The following is a 16,123-nucleotide window of genomic DNA, read 5'->3' on the forward strand; positions in this document are numbered from 1 at the left end:
GGAGCCTCAGCGGGAGGGTTTTGGGTTGAAAAAGCGCTATTTTGGGTCAATTTTGAGGTGGTTTGTGGCCCTCCCGGCGGGGCAAGATGGCGGCTCCGGACATCGAGGGGCTGCTGGGTGAGTAATGAGGGGGAATTAGGGGTGATTAGCGCGAATTAGGGGGTAATTAGGGGGCAGCGGGGATACGGGGGGGTGGGGGGGGTGTTAATTAGCGCTGCTGAGGGTGTTAATTGTTAATGAATGCAGAGGAGGAGCCGTTGCAGGAGCTGCACCCCGGGCTGGCCCCGCTGAGGGGGATTGGGGGGGTGGGAGCGGAGCTGGAGAGGGAGGTGAGACAGGTAAGGGGGCATTGGGGACAATGGGGACAGAGAGAGAGAGTGTGTGCGGATCAGCAGTGATCACCCCAAACCTGCCCCGCAGACACGGCACCCAAAATCCTGCACCCCAAAATACTCTTCCCAAACCTGCACCCCAGATCCTGACCCCAAGCCCTGCACCAAAACCCTGCCCCTCAATCCTGCATCCCCAAATCCTCCACCCCCGATCCTGTCTTCCCAAACCCTGCACCCCAGATCCTGCACCCCCAAATTCGGCCCTACCAAAGTCTGCACCCCTAAACCCTACAACTGAAACCTTGCACCCCCTAATCCTGCCCTCCCTACCTTCCTGAACCCCGAAACCTGCACCCCAAACCCTGCATTCCCAAATCTTTCCGTCCTATACCCTCCACCCCTAAACCTGCCCCCAAACCCTGTACCCCAAAGAATTCCCTCCCAAACCCTGCACCTCCAAATCCTGCACCTCAAAGGCCTGGCAACCCAAGCCCTTCAACCCCATCCCTGCAACACCAAATCCTGTACCCCAAACCCAGCACCCCAGAATCCTGCACCCCAAATCCTGCCTACCAAACCTTTCACTGCAAACCCCTGCACCCCAAGATTGTGCTGCCCTAAACACTGAACCCCCAAATCCTGAAGACCCGGATCCTTGCCTCCCAAGACTCTGCACCCCCAAATCCTGCACCCAAATCTCTCACCCCCACCACCCTGCACTCCCAACCCCTGCACCCCAAAACTCCACACCTCCAAATCCTGAACCCTGAAACCCCGCACCCCCAAATCCTGTGCCCCAGTCCTGTGAACCCCACACTCTGCAACCTTAAATTTCCCCCCAAGCCCCTGCACCCCAAACGCTGCACTCTTAGACCTGACTTCTAAACCCCAAGGGCCCATTGTGACATCCCAGAACCTCCTATTGTCCCCAGGGCCCATTGTGACATCCTGGGGACCCCCATTGTCCCCAGGGCCCATTGTGACATTCAGGGGACTCCTCTTTGTCCCCAGGGCCCATTGTGACATCCTGGGGACCCCCCCTTGTCACTGGGGCCCATTGTGACGTCCCAGGACCCCCCGTTGTCCCCAGGGTTCATTGTGACGTCTTAGGTCCCCCCATTGTCCCCAGGGCCCATTTTGATATCCTGGGGACCCCTCTTTGTCCCCAGGGCCCATTGTGACATCCTGGGGACCCCCCCTTGTCACTGGGGCCCATTGTGACGTCCCAGGATCCCTCCTTGTCCCCAGGGCCCATTGTGACGTCTTAGGACCCCCCATTGTCCCCAGGGCCCATTGTGACATTCAGGGCACCCCCTTGTCCCCAGGGCCCATTGTGACATTCCGGGGACGCCTCTTTGTCCCCAGGGCACATTGTGACATCCTGGGGACCCCCCCTTGTCACTGGGGCCCATTGTGACGTCCCAGGATCCCCCATTGTCCCCAGGGCCCATTGTGACATTCAGGGGACTCCTCTTTGTCCCCAGGGCCCATTGTGACATCCTGGGGATCCCTCCTTGTCCCCAGGGCCCATTGTGACGTCCCAGGACCCCCCATTTTCCCCAGGACCCATTGTGACATTCAGGGGGCCCCTTTGTCACTGGGGCCCATTGTGACATCCCAGGACCCCACATTGTCCCCAGGACACATTGTGACATCGTGGGGACCCCACTTGTCCCCAGGACCCATTGTGACACTGTGGGGTCCCCCCCTTGTTCCCAGGGCCCATTGTGACACCGTGGGTACCACCCTTGTCCGCAGGGCTCATTGAGACATCCCAGGACCCCCCTTTGTCCCCAGGGCGCATTGTGACATCCAGGGGACCCCCTTTGTCCCCAGGGCCCATTGTGACATCGAAGGACCCCCCTGGTCCCCAGGGCCCATTATGACATCCTGGGGATGCCCCCTTATCACTGGGGCCCATTGTGACGTCCCAGGACCCCCCATTGTCCCCAGGGCCCATTGTGACATCCTGGGGATCCCTGTTTGGCCCCAGGGCACATTGTGACATCCTGGGGACCCCCCCTTGTCCCCAGGGCCCATTGTGACGTCCCAGGACCCCCCATTGTCTTCAGGACCCATTGTGACATTCAGGGCACCCCCTTTGTCACTGGGGCCCATTGTGACATCCCAGGACCCCACATTGTCCTCAGGGCCCATTGTGACATCCTGGGGACCCCACTTGTCCCCAGGACCCATTGTGACACTATGGGCACCCCGCCTTGTTCCCAGGGCCCATTGTGACACCGTGGGTACCACCCTTGTCCCCAGAGCCCATTGTGACATCCAGGGGACCCCCTTTGTCCCCAGGGCCCATTGTGACATCGCAGGACCCCCCCTGGTCCCCAGGGCCCATTGTGACATCCTGCGGACCCCTTTTGTCCCCACGGCCCATTGTGGCACCATGGGGACCCCCTTTGTCACTGGGGCCCATTGTGACATCCCAGGACCCCACTTTGTCCCCAGGCCTTATTGTGACACCATGGGGACCTCCCTTGTCCCCAGGGCCCATTGTGACATCCCATGACCCCCCTTTGTCCCCAGTGCTATTGTGAAATCCTGGGGACCCCCTTTGTGCCCAGGGCCCATTGTGGCACCATGGGGAACCCCTTTGTCACTGGGGGCCATTGTGACATCCCAGGATTCCACTTTGTCCCCAGGGCTCGTTCTGACACCTTGGGGACTCCCATTGTCCCCAGGGCCCATTGTGACATCCTGGGGATCCCCCTTTGTCCCCAGGGTCCATTGTGACATCCTGGGCAACCCCATTGTCCCCAGGGCCCATTGTGACATCTGGGGGACCCCCTTGTCCCCAGGACCCATCGTGGCACCGTGGGGCCCTCCTTGTCACTTGGGCCCATTGTGACACCATGGGGACGCCCCCTTTGTCCCCAGTACCCATTGTGACATCCTGCTACCCCCCTTTGTCCCCAGGGCCCATTTTGACATTCAGGGGACCCACCATTGTCCCCAGGGCCCATTGTGACATCCTGGGCAACCCCAATGTCCCCAGGGCCCATTGCGACATCTGGGGGACCCCCTTGTCCCCAGGACCCATCGTGGCACCGTGGGTGCCCTCCTTGTCACTTGGGCCCATTGTGACACTATGGGGACCCCCCCTTTGTCCCCAGGGCCCATTTTGACATTCAGGGGACCCACCATTGTCCCCAGGGCCCATTGTGACCTTCAAGGGACCCCCATTGTTCCTAGGGCCCATTGTGACGTCCTGGGGACCCTCTCTGTTCCCAGGGCTCATTGTGACTTTCAGGGGACCCCCCCCTTGTCCCCAGGGCTGATTGTGACGTCCTAGGGCCCCTCTGTGTCCCCAGGGCCCATTGTGACACTTTAGAGACCCCTCTTTGTCCCCAGGGCCCATTGTGACATCCTGGGGACCACCCCTTGTCCCCAGGGCCCATTGTGACATCCTCGGCACCCCCTTGTCCCCAGGGCCCATTGTGACATTCAGGGGACCCCTCTTTGTCCCCAGGGCCCATTGTGACATCCTGGGGACCCCCTCTTGTCCCCAGGGCCCATTGTGACGTCCCAGGACCCCCCATTGTCCCCAGGGCCCATTGTGACATCCTGGGGATCCCTCTTTGTCCCCAGGGCCCATTGTGACGTCCCAGGACCCCAGATTGTCCCCAGGGCCCATTGTGACATCCTGGGGACCCCCTTTGTCTCCAGGGCCCATTGTGACGTCCCAGGACCCCCCATTGTCCCCAGGGTCCATGGTTACATCCTGGGGACCCCCTTGTCCCCAGGACCCATCGTGACACCATGGGGACCCTCCTTGTCACTGGGGACCCATTCCGACACCCTGGGGAGCCCCCCTTGTCCTCAGGGCCCATTGTGACATCCTGGGCATCCCCCTTTTTCCCCCTGGACCATTGTAACACCGTGGGGACCCCCTTTGTCCCCAGGGCCCATTGTGACACTGTGGGACCCCCGCTTTGTCCCCAGGGCCTATTATTCCGTCCCGGGACCCCCATTGTCCCCAGGGCCCATTGTGACACTTGGGGACCCCCCTTGTCACTGGGGACCAATTGTGACAGCATGGGGACCACCCCTTGTCCTCAGGGCCTATTGTGAACATCCTGGGGAACCTCCATTGTCCCCAGAGCCCACTGTGAGTCCTGGGGACCCCCTTGTCCCCAGGTCCCATTGTGACATCCTGGGGAGCCTCTTTGTCCCCAGGGCCCATTGTGACGTCCCAGGACCCCCCATTGTCCCCAGGGCCCATTGTGGCATCCTGGGGACCTCCTTGTCCCCAGGACCCATCGTGGCACCGTGGGGACCTCCCTTGTCACTGGGGACCCTTTGTGACACCATGGGGACCTCCCATTGTCCTCAGGGCCCATTGAGACATCCTGGGGACCCCCTTTGTCACTGGGGACCCATTGTGACATCCCAGGAACCCCATTGTCCCAAGGGCCCATTGTGACATCCTGGGGACCCCTCTTTGTCTCCAGGACATATTGTGACACCGTGGGGACCACATTAGTCCCCAGGGCCCATTGTGACATCCTAGGAATCCCCTCTTGTCCCCAGGACCCATTGCGACATCCCAGGAACCCCATTGTGCCAAGAGCAGATTGTAACATCCTGGGGACCCCCCTTTTTCTCCAGGACGCATTGTGACACCGTGGGGACCTCATTAGTCCCCAGGGCCCATTGTGACATTGTAGGGACCTCCCTTTGTCCCCAGGGCTCATTGTGGCCCCATGGGGACCCCCCCGTGTCACTGGGGACCCATTGTGACACCATGGGGACCCCCCCATGTCCTCAGGGTCCATTGTGACATCCTGGGCACCCCCCATTGTCCCCAGGACCCATTGTGACATCCTGGCCACCCCCTTGCTCCCAGGGCCCATTTTAGCACCATGGGGACCGCCTTTGACCCCAGGGCCCCTTGTGGCACCATGGCAACCACTTTTGTTCCCAGGGCCCATTGTGACATTCAGGGGACCCCATTGTCCCCAGGGCCTATTGTGACACCATGGGGACCCCTCCTTGTCACTGGGGACCCATTGTGACACCATGGGGACCCCCCCATGTCCTCAGGACTCATTTTCACATCCTGGGCACCCCCCATTGTCCCCAGGGCCCATTGTGACATCCCAGAACCTCCTATTGTCCCCAAGGCCCATTGTGACATCCTGGGGACCCCCATAGTCCCCAGTGCCCATTGTGACATTCCAGGACCCCCCATTGTCCCCAGTGCCCATTGTGACATCCTCGGCACGCCCTTGTCCCCAGGGCCCATTGTGACATTCCGGGGACCCCTCTTTGTCCTCAGGGCCCATTGTGACATCCTGGGGACCCCCCCTTGTCACTGGGGCCCATTGTGACGTCCCAGGACCCCCCATTGTCGCCAGGGCCCATTGTGACATCCTGGGGATCCCTCCTTGTCCCCAGGGCCCATTGTGACGTCCCAGGACCCCACATTGTACCCAGGACCCATTGTGACATTCAGGGGACCCCCTTTGTCACTGGGGCCCATTGTGACATCCCAGGACCCCACATTGTCCCCAGGACCTATTGTGACATCCTGGGGACCCCACTTGTCCCCAGGACCCATTGTGACACTATGGGGACCCCCCCTTGTGCCCAGGGCCCATTGTGACAATGTGGGTACCACCCTTGTCTGCAGGGCTCATTGTGACATCCCAGGACCCCATTGTCCCCAGGGCCCATTGTGACATCCCATGACCCCCCTTTGTCCCCAGTGCTATTGTGAAATCCTGGGGACCCCCTTTGTGCCCAGGGCCCATTGTGACACCATGGGGAACCCCTTTGTCACTGGGGGCCATTGTGACATCCCAGGATTCCACTTTGTCCCCAGGGCTCGTTCTGACACCTTGGGGACTCCCATTGTCCCCAGGGCCTATTGTGACATCTGGGGATCCCTCCTTGTCCCCAGGGCCCATTGTGACACTATGGGGACCCCCCCTTGTTCCCAGGGCCCATTGTGACATCCTGGGGATCCCTCCTTGTCCGCAGGGCCCATTGTGACGTCCCAGGACCCCCCATTGTCCCCAGGGCCCATTGTGACATCCTCTGCACCCCCTTGTCCCCAGGGCCCATTGTGACATTCCGGGGACCCCTGTTTGTTCCCAGGGCCCATTGTGACATCCTGGGGACCCCCTCTTGTCACTGGGGCCCATTGTGATGTCCCAGGACCCCCCATTGTCCCCAGGGCCCATTGTGACATTCAGGGGACCCCTCTTTGTCCCCAGGGCCCATTGTGAAGTCTAAGGACCCCCCATTGTCCCCAGGGCCCATTGTGACATCCTGGGGATCCCTCCTTGTCCCCACGACCCATTGTGACATCCTGGGGATCCCTCCTTGTCCCCAGAGCCCATTGTGACATCCAAGGGACCCCCTTTGTCTCCAGGGCCCATTGTGGCACCATGGGGACCCCCTTTGACACTGGGGCCCATTGTGACACCGTCGACACCCCCCTTTGTCCCCAGGGCCCATTGTGACGTCCTGGGGACCCCCCTTGTCCCCAGAGCCCATTGTGACATCCAGGGGACCCCCTCTTGTCCCCAGGGCCCATTGTGACGTCCCAGGACCCTCCATTGTCCCCAGGGCCCATTGTGACATCGTGGGGATCCCTCCTTGTCCCCAGGGCCCATTGTGACGTCCCAGGACCCCCCATTGTCCCCAGGACCCATTGTGACATTCAGGGGACCCCCTTTGTCACTGGGGCCCATTGTGACATCCCAGGACCCCACATTGTCCCCAGGGCCCATTGTGACATCCTCTGCACCCCCTTGTCCCCAGGGCCCATTGTGACATCCTGGGGATCCCTCGTTGTCCCCAGGGCCCATTGTGACGTCCCAGCACCCCCCATTGTCCCCAGGACCTACTATGACATTCAGGGGAGCCACTTTGTCACTGGGGCCCATTGTGACACCATGGAGACCCCCGCTTGTCCTCAGGGTCCATTGTGACATCCTGGGCACCCCCCATTTTCCCCAGGACCCATTGTGACATCCTGGCCACCCCCTTGCTCCCAGGGCCCGTTGTGGCACCATGGGGATACCCCCTTTGTCCCCAGGGCCCATTGTGACATCCCAGGACCCCCATTTGTCCCCAGGGCCATTGTGGAATCCTGGGGACCCCTTTTGTCCCCCGGGCCCATTGTGGCACCATGGGGAACCCCTTTGTCACTGGGGACCATTGTGACATTCCAGGATTCCACTTTGTCCCCAGGGCTCGTTCTGACACCTTGGGGACTCCCATTGTCCCCAGGGCCCATTGTGACATCCCAGGACCCCACTTTGTCCCCAGGGCGTATTGTGACATCTGGGGGACGCCCTTGTCCCCAGGACCCATCCTGGCACCGTGGGGACCCTCCTTGTCACTTGGGCCCATTGTGACACCATGGGGACCCACCCTTTGTCCCCAGTGCCCATTGTGACATCCTGCGGACCCCCCGTTGTCCCCAGGGCCCATTGTGACATTCAGGGGACCCACCATTGTCCTCAGGGCCCATTGTGACGTCCCAGGACCCCCCATTGTCCCCAGGGCCCATTGTGACATCCTCAGCACCCCCTTGTCCCCAGGGCCCATTGTGACATTCAGGGGACCCCTCTTTGTCCCCAGGGCCCATTGTGACATCCTGGGGACCCCCCCTTGTCCCCAGGGCCCATTGTGACGTCCCAGAACCCACCATTGTCCCCAGGGCCCATTGTGACATCCTGGGGATCCCTGCTTGTCCCCAGGGCCCATTGGGACGTCCCAGGACCCGCTATTGTCCCCAGGGCCCATTTTGACATCCTGGGGATCCCTCCTTGTCCCCAGGGCCCATTGGGACGTCCCAGGACCCCCATTGTCCCCAGGGCCCATTGTGACATTCAGGGGCCCCCGTTTGTCACGGGGGCCCATTGTGACATCCCAGGACCCCACATTGTCCCCAGGGCCCTTGTGACATCCTGGGGAGCCCACTTGTCCCCAGGACCCATTGTGACACTATAGGGACCCCCCCTTGTGCCCAGTGACCATTGTGACACCGTGGGTACCACCCTTGTCCGCACGGCCCATTGTGACATCCTAGGGACATCCCCTTGTCTCCAGGGCCCATTGTGACATCCTGGGAATCCCTCCTTGTCCCCAGGGCCCATTTTGACTTTCAGGGGACCCCCCATTGTCCCCAGGGCCCATTGTGACATCCTCTGCACCCCCTTGTCCCCAGGGCCCATTGTGACATTCAGGGGACCCCTCTTTGTCCCCAGGGCCCATTGTGACATCCTGGGGATCCCTCGTTGTCCCCAGGGCCCATTGTGACGTCCCAGCACCCCCCATTGTCCCCAGGACCTACTGTGACATTCAGGGGTGCCCCTTTGTCACTGGGGCCCATTGTGACACCATGGAGACCCCCGCTTGTCCTCAGGGTCCATTGTGACATCCTGGGCACCCCCCATTTTCCCCAGGACCCATTGTGACATCCTGTCCACCCCCTTGCTCCCAGGGCCCGTTGTGGCACCATGGGGACACCCCCTTTGTCCCCAGGACCCATTGTGACATCCCGGGACCCCCCTTTGTCCCCAGGGCCATTGTAGCACCATGGGGACCCCCTTTGACCCCAGGGCCCATTGTGGCACCATGGCAACCCCTTTTGTCCCCAGGGCCCATTGTGACATTCTTGGACCCCACTTTGTCCCCAGGGCCTATTGTGACACCATGGGGACCCCTCCTTGTCACTGGGGACCCATTGTGACACCATGGGGACCCCCCCTTGTCCTCAGGACTCATTCTCACATCCTGGACACCCCCCATTGTCCCCAGGGCCCATTGTGACATCCACTGCACCCCCTTGTCCCCAGGGCCCATTGTGACATTCAGGGGACCCCTCTTTGTCCCCAGGGCCCATTGTGACATCCTGGGGACCCCCCCTTGTCCCCAGGGCTCATTGAGACGTCCCAGGACCCCCCACTGTCCCCAGGACCCATTGTGACATTCAGGGGCCCCCGTTTGTCCCCAGGGCCCATTCTGATACCGTGGGGACCCCCCATTGTCCCCAGGGCCCATTGTGACATGCTGGGGACGCTCTTTGTCCACAGGGCCCATTGTGACATCCTGGGGACCCTCCTTGTCCCCAGAGCCCATTGTGACATCCAGGGGACCCCCTTTGTCCCCAGGGCCCATTGTGGCACCATGAGGACCCTCTTTGTCACTGGGGCCCATTGTGACATCCCAGGACCTCCCTTTGTCCCCAGGGCCCATTGTGACATCCTGGGGACCCTCCTTGTCCCCAGAGCCCATTGTGACATCCCAGGACCCCACTTTGTCCCCAGGGCTTATTGTGACGCCATGGGGATCTCCCTTGTCCCCAGGGCCCATTGTGACATCCCATGACCCCCCTTTGTCCCCAGTGCTATTGTGAAATCCTGGGGACCCCTTTTGTCCCCAGGGCCCATTGTGACACCATGGGGAACCCCTTTGTCACTGGGGGCCATTGTGACATTCCAGGATTCCACTTTGTCCCCAGGGCTCGTTCTGACACCTTGGGGACTCCCATTGTCCCCAGGGCCCATTGTGACATCTTGGGGACCCCCATTGTCCCCAGGGCCCATTGTGACACCATGGGGACCCCCCCTTGTCCTCAGGACTCATTCTCACATCCTGGACACCCCCCATTGTCCCCAGGGCCCATTGTGACATCCACTGCACCCCATTGTTCCCAGGGCCCATTGTGACATTCAGGGGACCCCTCTCTGTCCCCAGGGCCCATTGTGACATGCTGGGGACGCTCTTTGTCCCCAGGGCCCATTGTGACATCCTGGGGACCCTCCTTGTCCCCAGAGCCCATTGTGACATCCAGGGGACCCCCTTTGTCCCCAGGGCCCATTGTGGCACCATGAGGACCCTCTTTGTCACTGGGGCCCATTGTGACGTCCCAGGACCCCCCATTGTCGCCAGGGCCCATTGTGACATCCTGGGGATCCCTTCTTGTCCCCAGGGCCCATTGTGACGTCCCAGGACCCCCCATTGTCCCCAGGACCCATTGTGACATTCAGGTGGCCCCTTTGTCACTGGGGCCCATTGTGACATCCCAGGACCCCACATTGTCCCCAGGACCCATTGTGACACTATGGGGACCCCCCCTTGTTCCCACGGCCCATTGTGACACCGTGGGTACCACCCTTGTCCGCAGGGCTCATTGTGACATCTCAGGACCCCCCTTTGTCCCCAGGGCCCATTCTGATACCGTGGGGATCCCCTTTGTCCCCAGAGTCCATTGTGACATCCAGGGGACCCCCTTTGTCCCCAGGGCCCATTGTGACATCGCAGGACCCCCCTGGGCCCCAGGGCGCATTTTGACATCCTGGGGATGCCCCCTTGTCAACGGGGCCCATTGTGACGTCCCAGGACCCCCCATTGTTTCCAGGGCCCATTGTGACATCCTGGGGATCCCTGCTTGTCCCCAGGGCCCATTGTGACGTCTTAGGACCCCCCGTTGTCCCCAGGGCCCATTGTGACATCCTGGGGATCCCTCCTTGTCCCCAGGGCCCATTGTGACGTCCCAGGACTCCCCACTGTCCTCAGGACCTATTGTAACATTCAGGGGACCCCCTTTGTCACTGGGGCCCATTGTGACATCCCAGGACCCCACATTGTCCCCAGGGCCCATTGTGACATCCTGGGGACCCCATTTTCCCCAGGACCCATTGTGACACTATGGGTACCCCCCCTTGTCCCCAGGGCCAATTGTGACGTCCCAGGACCCCCCATTGTTCCCAGGGCCCATTGTGATGTCCTTGGGAGCCCCCTCTCTTCCCAGGGCTCATTGTGACTCTCAGGGGACCCCACCTTGTCCCCAGGACTGATTGTGACGTCCTAGGGCCCCTCTGTGTCCCCAGGGCCCATTGTGACGTCCCAGGACCCCCATTGTCCCCAGGGCCCATTGTGACATTCAGGGGACCCCTCTTTTTCCCCAGGGCCCATTGTGACGTCCCAGGAACCCCCATTGTCCCCAGGACCCATTGTGACATTCAGGGGACCCCCTTTGTCACTGGGGCCCATTGTGACATCCCAGGACCCCACATTGTCCCCAGGGCCCATTGTGACATCCTGGGGAACCCCATGTCACTGGGGCCCATTGTGACGTCCCAGGACCCCGCATTGTCCCCAGGGCCCATTGTGACACCTTGGGGACCCCCTTGTCACTGGAGACCCGTTGTGACATCATGGGGACCACCCCTTGTCCTCAGGGCCTATTGTTACGTCCCAGGACCCCCCATTGTCCCCAGGGCCTATTGTGACACCTTGGGGACCCCCTTGTCACTGGAGACCCGTTGTGACAGCATGGGGACCACCCCTTGTCCTCAGGGCCTATTGTTACGTCCCAGGACCCCCCATTGTCCCCAGGGCCCATTGTGACACCTTGGGGACCCCCTTGTCACTGGAGACCCATTGTGACACCATGGGGACCACCCCTTGTCCTCAGGGCCTATTGTGAACATCCTGGGGAACCTCCATTGTCCCCAGAGCCCATTGTGAGTTCCTGGAGACCCCCTTGTCCCCAGGTCCCATTGTGACATCCTGGGCAGCCTCTTTGTCCCCAGGGCCCATTGTGACATCCTGGGGACCTCCTTGTCCCCAGGACCCATCCTGGCACCGTGGAGACCTCCCTTGTTACTGGGGACCCATTGTGACACCATGGGGACCTCCCATTGTCCTCAGGGCCCATTGAGACATCCTGGGGACCCCCTTTGTCACTGGGGACCCAATGTGACATCCCAGGAACCCCATTGTCCCAAGGGCCCATTGTGACATCCTGGGGACCCCCCTTTGTCTCCAGGACATATTGTGACACCGTGGGGACCACATTAGTCCCCAGGGCCCATTGTGACATCCTAGGGATCCCCTCTTGTCCCCAGGGCCCATTGTGACGTCCCAGGACCCCCCATTGTCCCCAGGGCCCATTGTGACCTCCTCGGCACCCCCTTGTCCCTAGGGCCCATTGTGACATTCACGGGACCCCCCTTTGTCCCCAGGACCCATTGTGACATCCTGGGGACCCTCCTTGTCCCCAGAGCCCATTGTGACATCCAGGGGACCCCCTTTGTCCCCAGGGCCCATTGTGACATCCTGGGGTCCCCCCTTTGTCCCCAGGGCCCATTGAAATGTCCCAGGACCACCGTTTGTCCCCAGGGTTCATTATGACATCCTGGGAACCCCATTTGTCCCCACGGCCCATTGTGGCACCATGGGGACCCCCTTTGTCACTGGGGCCCATTGTGACATCCCAGGACCCCACATTGTCCCCAGGGCCCATTGTGACATCCTGGGGGCCCCATTTTCCCCAGGACCCATTGTGACACTATGGGGACCCCCCCTTGTTCCCAGGGCCCTTTGTGAAAACCAGGGGACACCCTTTGTCCCCAGGGCCCATTGTGACATCGCAGGACCACCCTGGTCCCCAGGGCCCATTGTGACATCCTGGGCACCCCTTTTGTCCCCACGGCCCATTGTGGCACTATGGGGACCCCCTTTGTCACTGGGGCCCATTGTGACATCCCAGGACCCCACTTTGTCCCCAGGGCTGATTGTGACGTCCCAGGGCCACTCTGTGTCCCCATTGTGACACTTTAGGGACCCCTCTTTGTCCCCAGGGCCCATTGTGACATCCTGGAGACCCCCCCTTGTCCCCAGGGCCCATTGTGACGTCCCAGGACCCCCCATTGTTCCCAGGGCCCATTGTGATGTCCTGGGGAGCCCCCTCTGTTCCCAGGGCTCATTGTGACTTTCAGGGGACCCCCCCTTGTCCCCAGGGCTGATTGTTCCGTCCTAGGGCCCCTCTGTGTCCCCAAGGCCCATTGTGACATCCCATGACCCCCCTTTGTCCCCAGTGCTATTGCGAAATCCTGGGGACCCCTTTTGTCCCCAGGGCCCATTGTGACACCATGGGGAACCCCTTTGTCACTGGGGGCCATTGTGACATCCCAGGACCCCACATTGTCCCCAGGGCCCTTGTGACATCCTGGGGATACCCCCTTATCTCCAGGGCCCATTGTGACATCCTGGGAATCCCTCCTTGTCACTGGGGCCCATTTTGACATTCAGGGGACCCCCCATTGTCCCCAGGGCCCATTGTGACATCCTCTGCACCCCCTTGTCCCCAGGGCCCATTGTGACATTCAGGGGACCCCTCTTAGTCCCCAGGGCCCATTGTGACATCCTGGGGACCCCACTTGTCCCCAGGACCCATTGTGACACTATGGGGACCCCCCCTTGTGCCCAGTGCCCATTGTGACACCGTGGGTACCACCCTTGTCTGCAGGGCTCATTGTTTCATCCCAGGACCCCCCATTTTCCCCAGGGCCCATTGTGACATTCAGGGGACCCCCCTTTGTCCCCAGGGCCCATTCTGATACCGTGGGGACCCCCTTTGTCCCCAGGGTCCATTGTGACATGCTGGGGACGCTCTTTGTCCCCAGGGCCCATTGTGACATCCTGGGGACCCTCCTTGTCCCCAGAGCCCATTGTGACATCCAGGGGACCCCCTTTGTCCCCAGGGCCCATTGTGGCACCATAGGGACCCCCTTTGTCACTGGGGCCCATTGTGACATCCCAGGACCCCCCCTGGTCCCCAGGCCTCATTGTGACATCCTGGGGACCCCTTTGTCCCAAGACTTCATTGTGACATCCTGGGGACCACCCTTGTCCTCAGGGTCCATTGTGACAGCCCAGGACCTTACATTTTCCCCAGGACCCATTGTGACATCCTGGGGCCACCCCCTTGCTCCCAGGGCCCGTTGTGGCACCGTGGGGACACCCCCTTGTCCTCAGGACTCATTCTCACATCCTGGACACCCCCCATTGTCCCCAGGGCCCATTGTGACATCCACTGCACCCCCTTGTCCCCAGGGCCCATTGTGACATTCAGGGGACCCCTCTTTGTCCCCAGGGCCCATTGTGACATCCTGGAGACCCCCCCTTGTCCCCAGGGCCCATTGTGACGTCCCAGGACCCCCCACTGTCCCCAGGGCCCATTGTGACATCCTGGGGATCCCTCCTTGTCCCCAGGGCCCATTGTGACATCCTGGGGACCCCCCCTTGTCCCCAGGGCCCATTGTGACGTCCCAGGACCCCCCACTGTCCCCAGGGCCCATTGTGACATCCTGGGGATCCCTCCTTGTCCCCAGAGCCCATTGTGACATCCCAGGACCACACTTTGTCCCCAGGGCTTATTGTGACACCATGGGGATCTCCCTTGTCCCCAGGGCCCATTGTGACATCCCATGACCCCCCTTTGTCCCCAGTGCTATTGTGAAATCCTGGGGACCCCTTTTGTCCCCAGGGCCCATTGTGACACCATGGGGAACCCCTTTGTCACTGGGGGCCATTGTGACATTCCAGGATTCCACTTTGTCCCCAGGGCTCGTTCTGACACCTTGGGGACTCCCATTGTCCCCAGGGCCCATTGTGACATCCTGGGCAACCCCATTGTCCCCAGGGCCCATTGTGACATCCTGGGGACCCCCATTGTCCCCAGGGCCCATTGTGACATTCCAGGACCCCCCATTGTCCCCAGGGCCCATTGTGACATCCACTGCACCCCCTTGTCCCCAGGGCCCATTGTGACATTCAGGGGACCCCTCTTTGTCCCCAGGGCCCATTGTGACATCCTGGGGACCCCCCCTTGTCCCCAGGGCCCATTGTGACGTCCCAGGACCCCCCATTGTCCCCAGGGCCCATTGTGACATCCTGGGGATCCCTCCTTGTCCCCAGGGCCCGTTGTGACGTCCCAGGACCCCCCATTGTCCCTAGGACCCATTGTGACATTCAGGGGGCCCCTTTGTCACTGGGGCCCATTGTGACATCCCAGGACCCCACATTGTCCCCAGGACACATTGTCACATCCTGGGGACCCCACTTGTCCCCAGGACCCATTGTGACAGCGTGGGTACCACCCTTGTCCGCAGGGCTCATTGTGACATCCCAGGACCCCCCTTTGTCCCCAGGGCCCATTCTGATACCGTGGGGATCCCCTTTGTCCCCAGAGTCCATTGTGACATCCAGGGGACTCCCTTTGTCCCCAGGGCCCATTGTGACATCGCAGGACCCCCCTGGGCCCCAGGGCGCATTTTGACATCCTGGGGATGCCCCCTTGTCAACGGGGCCCATTGTGACGTCCCAGGACCCCCCATTGTCCCCAGGGCCCATTGTGACGTCCCAGGACCCCCCATTGTCTTCAGGACACATTGTGACATTCAGGGCACCCCCTTTGTCACTGGGGCCCATTGTGACATCCCAGGACCCCACATTGTCCCCAGGGCCCATTGTGACATCCTGGGGACCCCATTTTCCCCAGGACCCATTGTGACACTATGGGTACCCCCCCTTGTCCCCAGGGCCAATTGTGACGTCTTAGGGCCCCTCTGTGTCCCCAGGGCCCATTGTGACGTCCCAGGACCCCCATTGTCCCCAGGGCCCATTGTGACATCCTCGGCACCCCCTTGTCCCCAGGGCCCATTGTGACATTCAGGGGACCCCTCTTTGTCCCCAGGGCCCATTGTGACATCCTGGGGACCCCCTCTTGTCCCCAGGGCCCATTGTGACGTCCCAGGACCCCCCATTGTCCCCAGGGCCCATTGTGACATCCTGGGGATCCCTCCTTGTCCCCAGGGCCCATTGTGACGTCCCAGGACCCCCCATTGTCCCCAGGGCCCATTGTGACATTCAGGGGACCCCCTTTGTCACTGGGGCCCATTGTGACATCCCAGGACCCCCCTTTGTCCCCAGGGCCCATTGTGACATCCTGGGGATCCCCATGTCACTGG

General features: G+C 61.3%; 1 long non-coding RNA gene across 1 annotated transcript in view; it reads left to right on the plus strand.

The window, feature by feature from the left end:
• LOC139826748 (uncharacterized) overlaps nucleotides 1-16,123 on the plus strand; it is a 64,553-nt gene that overhangs the window by 840 nt on the left and 47,590 nt on the right. Inside the window, exon 2 of the long non-coding RNA XR_011736880.1 lies at nucleotides 58-117. This is a non-coding gene — a long non-coding RNA (uncharacterized lncRNA). The remainder of the gene's footprint in view (nucleotides 1-57; nucleotides 118-16,123) is intronic.

Source organism: Patagioenas fasciata, unplaced genomic scaffold (assembly GCF_037038585.1).
Source record: "Patagioenas fasciata isolate bPatFas1 unplaced genomic scaffold, bPatFas1.hap1 Unplaced_14, whole genome shotgun sequence".
NCBI classification, from domain to species: domain Eukaryota; kingdom Metazoa; phylum Chordata; class Aves; order Columbiformes; family Columbidae; genus Patagioenas; species Patagioenas fasciata.